The sequence below is a fragment of the Canis lupus genome, chromosome 28 (genome assembly GCF_048164855.1).
Source record: "Canis lupus baileyi chromosome 28, mCanLup2.hap1, whole genome shotgun sequence".
Classification (NCBI taxonomy): Eukaryota; Metazoa; Chordata; class Mammalia; order Carnivora; family Canidae; genus Canis; species Canis lupus.
Genome location: NC_132865.1, coordinates 17079146 through 17086822, shown reverse-complemented (window position 1 = coordinate 17086822; position 7677 = coordinate 17079146).

Sequence of the window (7677 nt, the reverse complement as noted above, 5' to 3'; positions counted from 1 at the left end):
CGCCTGCAGGCCGGGAGTCCTGAGCCCGCGCTGGCTCATTTTCCTGCACGCTTGCATCTCAACCATTGAACACCAAACTCCCTAGGTATGTCACCTACGGATGTTAGCATGTCATGTCGCAGACTCTCAAACTAAAGGAAAGACCGATCCCACTTGCAAAGAGTCCTCTTGGCGTGAGATGCAGTGAGTTTGGGAGTCTCTGCTCTGGGCCAAATAGTCTACTCTACCTGAATATTTCGTTTTATCCTCACAGAAGCTCTCAGAAGTAGGTGACACGAGTGTCCCCCCTCTTGCGAGGAGAAAGGGGAAGCTTGGTGCTCTCCAGAGGACGCAGCAGGGTTAGGATCTAGTGTCAGGTGTATCTAAATTGAAAGTACTGCCCCTAGCTGTCTTCTCTTGTGAAGATGCTACTTTTTATATTCTGTATGAATGCCGTAAATGTGGTTGTGCGTTCCAGGCCCCTGTGGGTATGGATTACGTATAATCCCGAATATGCCAGCCTCCTGCAATTCTGCTAGTCTCCGCCGGGGAGGCATTCCAGATTGGGCATGCTCACCCCGCCAGACTGGTTTTCCAGTTTTCTCTCTTCCTCGCCCAGAACACGCTCTGCATTGCAGCCAAATCTGACTGTTCATTTCTGGGATCTGCACCTGCTTCCTCTTTCTCCATCCGGCCTTAGCTTGAGTGTCCCGGTAGCAGAATCCAACTTACAAACTCAGATACGCAGACGTGTAACTTTATTTTCCTCGAATCGACTTAATTTCTATTTGGATCCCTTCTTCCACCGGCACCGAGGGAAGTTAACAGAAGTCAAGCAGGAATGACCACATAGTTCACAGGTCTAGTACAAAATGAAAATGCAAGCCTCTTGTTCCCAAACTGAGAAGTTCAAGATGATGAGAGCAGAGCATTAACCCAAGTGCTGGCTCCTCCTGAGCAGAGTCTGGAGTGACTCACGGGGCACACATGCGGGATAGTTGGCCCTACGAGCCGATGCTGGATGGCTGTCATCCCTGTGGCTGTGTCTGAATTCTGGAAGGCCTACATAGCACACATTGGGGGGAAGATATATTTAATCCTTGGGGTCTGCAGTCTGTGCTGCTGCTGAGAAAGCCTGTCTTTCTGGCTTAACCCAAGCAGATTGCTTCCTTCTCATCCATGTGGCCCTTTGACTCTCTGCCCAAGGCAAGAGGACTGCCTCTACCTCAGATCTAAACACATCCAGGCTCTCCAAGCCCCGAATCGATGCAAGAGTATCACCCCCACTTGGGAGGAAACATGGGACCCCTGTTGCAAGGAGCCTCAAGAGCCACCCATACCCATTCTTTACACCAGTTCCCCAGCCCCGAAGCTGGAGCATCCTTGCCCATCCTGCAGATTGGTACCGATTCAAGTTTTTTTCTAGGCCCCGAGGCCTTGACCTCGCCCATCAAGGCCCACGCTGTCCAACTTGTCGGAAGCCAGGAGGCATTCCCTTTTCTCACTCCATTCTGAAGTAAAGAATAACAGTAGAGTTGTCCCAACAGAGGAGAAGTTATGAAGTCAAGGTGGGAAGAGGAGGTGAAAGTGCAATGCTGGGGAGAAAAAAGTTGGCTGGTATTTTAAATACGTTATCCAGACACACGTATTATATCCCAGGTTTGTCTAGAATAGGTGTGCGTGTGAACCCCGCCCCCCGTGGGTAGTAAACTCACCTCCTTAGCTACCCAGTTTCAGAAACAACTTTTATTACCTTAAATATCCCCTTCAGTGTTTAAAAGATGAAGTATACACACACACACACACACACACACACACGCACACACACACACACGGAGCTACAGAGATTCCAGAGGCTTCCTCGTAACCACTGTTCCCTCCGACTTCCAGAAGCAGGGAACGCATTTTTGTCTTGACGTGACTTCCATCTATAGGTACCACAGTATGTGGCAGAAAATGGAATGAATCTTATCGTTTCTACCAAATGATGAGAAAGCTTCCAAGCTTGAGTCACCTGTCCAGTTGTCAGAGTCACTTGAGCTCCCCTTTGCGTCTCTACTAGATCACTCTCCTCGCTGCGAACACACAGATTTATGCTTCTTCCTGTCTCTCCTCTCTCATCTTTACTTTCTCTCTTGCAGAGCAGAAAACTTACCAGGCCTCACCCCAACCCTTAAACAATAACTTAGCATATTTTATTAATACGTGAACAGTATATATACATATATATATAGCATATATGTGCTGGGGTATGTTAACTGTTATCAGCCCAATGAATATTGGTTACTATTGTGATGGTCTAAGGCTAGAGGAGTAGCAATAAGGGAGGCTAACGCTTACAAGTGCTTATTATATATGCCCATTATTCTAAGGACTTTATGTCTATTAATCCACATGTTCTCATGAGACCATTCAGGGTACACAGGATAAGGGCTTCCTGAGGTCCTGCGGGAGGGCTGTACTGCGCTTTGGCCTGAAGGCTGGCCACGTCCATGGGGCCTGCGTCCTCAGGCCCTTCAGAGGCCTATCCACCCTTGGGGGTGGTACCTTCCCTTCTCGCCCACACAGAGGAAGCTGGTCACACACTCTCCCGGCGTCTCTCCAACATTCTTAACGGAAATCTTGCTTTATGCGCGGTCCTTTTAGCGACGATGCATCCAATGCACAGCTAAGAAGTTAACTGTGCGAAAGACACCTGCTCAATGATTTCAACCGTCAGGTCCCTGCATTGGAGCCGGGCTGGGGGCTGGGGAAGGGAACACGGGCAGCAAATGTCAGAGCGACCCATGGGGGAAGACACTAAAAGCGGAGCTGTGCTGGGCCGGTGCCCTTCTGAAAATGCCCCCAGGAGACAGGAACCCCCAGGGCAGGAAAGCTCCTCTGGCCCCAGGGTCGCCCCCCTGGCAGCGCAGCTTAATGGAGGCTGTGTTAATGCATCAGGGGAGCAGGGGCTTTGCTTCCTAATCTGCACTTTGCACTCAGCGGCAGGTGCACCGCAGGCGTCGCCTCATGAGGGAAACAGGAAAATGAATTGCTCCTGCTCGCCGCCACCGAGACCCAGGTCGGGGCTTGCAGCCGAGATGTGTGCGGGGTGGGGGGGGCGGCGGATAAAGCCCTCTTAGGGGTGGCAGAGGAAATCTGGATCTGTGTCCTAATGACACACTGTGAACCGGACTCGTGACCAATGCCCTGGCTTTATTTTTATTTATTTATTTACTGTCCCAAGGGCGACTCACGGACCCCGTGCGTCCCAGAGAGGCCTAGGCTGGGCGCTACGAGAGGATGGAAGAGAAGGGAGCGCAGGACTGGAAGCAGGCCTAGCACGGCCCCCCTGTGCTGCGGGCCTAAATGTAGGATAAGCTGTCCCCGCTTTAGGGTTCTTTTTTTTTTTTTTTTTTTTTTTTTTGCACGAAGAGAAAAGGAAATAGAGTTCGGGTCCAAAGTCTCCTAAAGTTGCCCCTGTGTGTGGTAGTCAAGTGCCCATGTCGTCCCTTCCTTCCTGGGCAGAGAGCATCTCCTCCTGGTGAGTGAGACCTCAGAGGTCACACCAAGGGTCCCTTCACTCGGCTCAAAGTCCCCATTTCTGAGGAATGAGCTCGTCCTCCCATCAGGTTCCCATGTGACTCCCTGGGGCCCCATGACACATGACCTATAAAGATAGATGATCTGTATCCCCCGCATGCTGCCCAACACGCAAAGGGGAAGCAGGCCTCGGTGAGGCACCATGATCCTTTTGGAAAGAGGAAGTAGTGGAAAAGGCCACGGACGCTGGTCCAGGTGGCTCGCCAGGAAGGTCCGCCTTCCAAATTATTGCAGGGACAGGTCACCAAATATGTCACCATCATGTAACACACCATGCCAGCTTCCCAGCTTCTAATAGCTGGTGTTTCATGTATGGAACTACCTTATCATCAATGATCTTGACCAGATGATTCTCCACATGGGTCTCCTCAAAGAGATGACTTAGGGTTCCAGGAGGTTGCTTTAGACCCCCCAAACATCTCTTCTGCACAGTGACCTCCGCGTGAAGCTTTGTCACCAGGTGTCCCTGGAGGGGCACTGCCTTTGGAAGCAGCTTCGCGATCCGCTGTGATGAGGTTGGCTTTCTCTGCTCCTGCTCCACAGGCCGCTTGGCGCTGCGTGCGGTGACATCCTGCAGGGGTGTGGCCTGTACATGGTCCCTCAGCAACCCCGCGGCTCCAGGGTAGGCCTGGTGACTACCCCGAGCATCCCCTCTGGTGTGGGCATCGCACACCCCAGGCCTTACACCGGAAGCAAACCCCAAGTCCCTCTGAGCACCTGCGACCCCTCTCGGGTCATCTGCACCCTGAAGTGTTGTTTCCTGCCTTCCTCTCTGCGATCAGCTCCGACCTGGACAAGCCAGTGGACTTCTCCAGCACCCAGTTGAGTGTCACCGCACTTCTGCGTGGAGTCCCGAAGGCCAGGCCGGGATTTCCACATTGATCCTCTCTTAGACACTGTCTCCTGGTCCTACGGTGCCCGTCACACGGTTCTCCTTACATCTTTACGGTCTACTTCTCCATCCTCATCTAACCATTCTTTCTAACAAACTTCTCCTGCTCTAATTATCCCCTGGTTTCTGCCTCCTGGTTGGACCCACAGGGCTCGGCGCGCAGGGTCTAGTGTGCGTCCCACACGGGAGTCCAGCCTATGTCTGTCAAGTCCTATAGCACGAGGCGTATTTCAGGGAGAAGAGAACTGAAACCCAGGTCTCCTGGTGCTAAATCACCATAAGGGATAGGAAATCCTATGGGACGTGGCAAGTGAACTTTTCAGCAGGAAAAAAATGAAGTACAAAACGTCAGTATTATTTCCAAAAGGTAATGATTCCTCACCAAAGGTACTTAGGATGATAAAAAGGTGTATGCAGATTAAACATAAAATAAATCACCGGTTCAAGGACCAAAAGCACTTTTTACTGACAGTGCCAGATCTAGCCATCCTAAAATTAATGTTTTTTCTTATCTATGTCTCTCTGGGTAATTTTTGTCATTGAGAGATCATTCAGATACCATCAAATCGACTCTCTTACAGTGTACAATTCAGTGGTTTTAGTGTATTTGCAAAATATGCTAATATCACAAGTATCTAATCCCAGATCATTTTTTATCACCCTAAAAAGAAACCCTCTATCCATTAACAGTCATTTCCCTTTTTCCCCTGCCCTCAACCCCTGGCAGCCACTGTTTTCCATTTGTATGGGTTTACCTATTCTGGACATTTCATATAAATGGAATCCCACGATATGCGGCCTTTTGTGTCAGACTTCTTTCAATTAGCTGAATACCTTCAAGTTCACCCGTGATGTAGCACGCGGCATGTGACTTTTAATGTTGAGTTTTATAATCATTGAAAACACAGTATATTCTTCTCTGTCACCTATGTTAATAAAAGTAGGACAGCCATCTAGTTTGCACTTGTAAGGAAAGAGGAATAATTATGGGGAAGGGGGAAGCAAAAATCTTATGTTTTCATGAAATTCTAAATGTGAGCAAAAAAGAAAGTGAAAAATACCTCCAATCCTGCTTTTTAAGCTTTCTCTCATGGTGTACTGCTACTAATAATCAACACTTACATAACACTTCAGAATTTCAACACATTTTTATATTGAATGCCAAAGGTAACACCTACTGCAGGAATTATATGCTGTGCTTTAATTCCAGGAGACTAGAAGAATCGTATAAATAGCACCACTATTTTTTTTTTGTAGTTGTTATTATCACACATCCTAAATATAAGTTAATAAAACCTCTAGTATTTCTGTAAAAATGCTTCTGTGAACAGAGATTGGCAAAAACTACAGAGAAGTTTGCTTTTTGTGTTTTTTTTTTTTAAGAGAAAATCTTGAAGTTAATTATGAGCAGTCTCTGAAACAGGAGCATGATCTACTGTTACTTGAAATTTTTCCATAATATAAGAAAGGAGATAGGATGTGATATAAAATGCCATCATTGCAATCATATCGATATTTAATGTTTTTTTTTTTCAACCCTATCTTCTGAGGTGCTAAAAGCTAGTCCCCAGCAGTCATAAAAGTCTAGCCTGTGTTTAGTTAGAATCTTTGCAATACTCCTCTGAGATATGAGGTAGGAATATTATTACAGCTGGAGAGAGAGAGATGATGGTAAGTTAAGGGACTTGTCCAAGGAGACACAATAAATCAGATGTAGGCCCTGGGAATAAACCTTGACTTCCCTTTCAGACTTTTCTCTCTGATGCCATATGGCCTTTCTGAGCCACTGGAAGTTTTCTCATTAACCCTGCCATTAATTTTCGTGTTTTATAAGGCCTTTTCCAGATACATAAATATAATCTTCTTTAATACAATTTCTCAGGCAATGTAAATGCAAGAAATCCACTCCTAATAAAGACCAGAGAGAGTCCACCTTATCCACAAGAGATAGGAAACCCAGGAACGTAGATTAATGACTTCCATCTGCCCCTGGTAACCGATACAAGGTTATCACGTGGCCTAGCTTATTACCCTGATTATTGGGGACTGATACATAAATATGTTAGGACTACTGGCTATGGTTTTTCAATAATGGGACCAGCATGTGGACTGTGATGTGGATTCCAAAGATTTCTTCGTGAAGTTTAAGTCAGGAAAGATGATTCTTATTTTCCCAGTGCTAAAGGTGCCTTCCCCGCCAAATTCCATCCATCGTGCCTCTGGGTAGTGAGCTAGATGTGGGTAAACTAGATTTAGACACAGCGACAGCCATTCTTCCCAAGATGCTTCGCTTCCTGGGGTATCTGCTCCTCAGAAATCATCAACTCTGCTGGCCTCAACGGTGTTCTTCTGCATCTCAGAAGAGTAGATGCATCTCATGAGCTCGATCCACAGTGACTCTATTCCTCTTCCTGACTGGGATGGACCAAGCATGTTACATATAACAAATGTACATATCGCTGTTCCTTAAGAACATTGCCCGGGCCCTTTCATGGTAGTTGGTTCTGTACAGGTTCCCACCTTAGCATCCAGGGTGGAGAAGCCAGCTTTTCACTTCCAGATGAGAGTCCTCTTCTTAGGTCCTGAGCCCAGAGAAGAAGCCAACATTTAGTTGACATTATAATACTATCTACAAAGATACTCTCAGCCACAAAGAAAACGATCTCTTACATCACTGAAATGGAATAACAACTCAGTTTAAAGCAAATATATTTAGGAAACTTCTAGGAAATCCTAACGGCTCTATCCAAGAATTATAGGTAGGTACTCGTCCCACATTGTATGGCTGCAGGAGTTTACAAGAGGGCCTTCCAAGAAAAAAAAAGAAGATTCTGTTTGGAGTGTAAATTGCATCCTCAAAGCCGTCAAGAAATAAAAAAAAAAAAAAACAAAACAAAGGATCAAGTTTCAGGAGGTTCTATTACACTCCTATATACTGAATGTATGAAACGATGTATTGTTTCAGCTGAAGAAGAAGAAGAAGAAGAAGAAGAAGAAGAAGAAGAAGAAGAAGAAGAAGAAGAAGAAGAAGAAAGAGGAGGAGGAGGAGGAGGAGGAGAATGAAAAGGAGGAGGAGGAGGAGAAAGAAACAGAGAGGAGATTTTATTTTATTTTTTAATTTTTATTTATTTATGATAGTCACAGAGAGAGAGAGAGAGAGAGGCAGAGAGAGACATAGGCAGAGGGAGAAGCAGGCTCCACGCACCGGGAGCCCAACGTGGGAT